The sequence below is a fragment of the Arachis stenosperma genome, chromosome 10 (genome assembly GCF_014773155.1).
Source record: "Arachis stenosperma cultivar V10309 chromosome 10, arast.V10309.gnm1.PFL2, whole genome shotgun sequence".
Classification (NCBI taxonomy): Eukaryota; Viridiplantae; Streptophyta; class Magnoliopsida; order Fabales; family Fabaceae; genus Arachis; species Arachis stenosperma.
The window spans coordinates 22,886,943-22,888,903 of record NC_080386.1 but is presented as its reverse complement, the minus strand read 5'-3'; positions in this window follow the sequence as shown (position 1 = coordinate 22,888,903).

Genomic DNA, 1,961 nt, shown 5'->3' with positions numbered 1-1,961 from the left:
AATATTTAGTACATGAGTATGGAAATTATACAAAAGTGGGAATTTTGGGTATCTAGGCATGAATTTAAAAGTATATAGAGTGTGTGTGTATGTTAGGTGAAAGCTTAGTCAAATATTCATATTATAGCTCATTTGGCCATACATATACCCTCACCCTTACCTTAGCCCCATTACAATCCTGAAAAGACCTCATGATGTTTGCATTGGTATGCTAAATATTTGTTGATTGGTTAGATGAAGAACAAGGTTGAGAAAGCATGACAAGAGAAGAGTAGAGCGATTGATCCTAGACACTTGAGAGTTAGAGTGATATACACTACCAGTAAGGGTTCAGTGCTTGATTCTATGTTCCCTGCTTTCATGAGCTATCTTCTTACAAGTTTACTTGTTTTTATTGTACAATTTGAATTAGTGGAATTTGGTTTGTATTTGTCTTGGAGAACTTGTTTGTTTTTAACCAAGTGGATAGAAACGTCTTAGCATGTAGTTGCATTCACATTCATAGGTTGCATTGCACGAGTCTTGCTTTTTCCCTACTCATTTATTTTATCTCCTTAAGCTAAGCATGAGGACATGCTAATGTTTAAGTGTGGGAAGGTTGATAAACCACTATTTTATGGACTATCTTGTGCTCAATTGAGTGGTTTTTATCAAGTCTTTACACACTTATTCATACTAATTGCATGCTTTACATTTTCCTTCCTAATTCTGTGCTATGATTGAAAATATGTTTCTTTGGTCTTAATTTGCTATGTTTAATCCTCTCTTATTATCATTTGATGCCTTGATATGTGTGTTAAGTGATTTCAGAGATTATAGGGCAGGAATGGCTTAGAGGAGGGAAAGGAAGCATGCAAAAGTGGAAGGAATACAAGAAATTGAAGGAACTGCAAAGCTGTCAGCCTGACCCTCTCACACAAAATTGATCATAACTTGAGCTATAGAGGTCCAAATGAGGCGGTTCTAGTTGCGTTGCAAAGCTAACATCTGGGGCTTCGAAATGATATATAATTTACTATAGTGGCCGTACATCTAGGTGACGCGAACGCGTGCTCCACGCAGACGCGTCGCAGTGACAAAAATCAGCGTGGCAGATTTTGCAATCAGCAATTTTTGGCTATTTTTGACCCAGTTTTCGGCCCAGAAAACACAGATTATAAGCTATAAAGTGGGGGAATCTATTAATTCATCATTATTCATTCATAATTCACAATTTTAGTTTTTAGATGTAGTTTTAGAGAGAGAGAGAGGCTCTCTCCTCTCTCTTAGGATTTAGGATTAGGAATAGGATTTAGGATTTCTATTAGGATTAGGCTATGATTTTTTCATTCCAGGTTCAATATTCCTTTACATTGGTTTCTCTTCTATTTTTATTTATTCTATTACTTGATTTATGAATTCTCATGTTTAATTTGATTTTCTATTTATTGCAATTTGAGGTATTTCATATTTATGATTTTAATTTAGCTTTTTACACCCTTTTGGCCTTGGTTGAGTAATTAGTAAAACTTGAGTTATCAAACTCAGCTGTTGATTGAAATTGGAATTCTTTGCTGATTAATTTGTACTCCGATAACTCTAGTCTTTCCACAGGAATTAACTAGGACTTGAGGATCAAATTAATTAGTCCGCTTGACTTTCTTTTATTTAGTAATCGCTAATTGATGAGCGGATAATTTATACGCTTTTTGGCATTATTTTTAGTATGTTTTTAGTATATTTTAGTTAGTTTTTATTATATTTTTATTAGTTTTTAGTTAAAATTCACTTTTCTGGGCTTTACTATGATTTTGTGTATTTTTCTGTGATTTCAGGTATTTTCTGGCTGAAATTGAGGGTCCTGAGCAAAAATCTGATTCAGAGACTGAAAAGGACTGCAGATGCTGTTAGATTCTGACCTCCCTGCACTCGAAATGGATTTTCTGGAGCTACAGAAATCCAATTGACGCGCTCGCAACGGC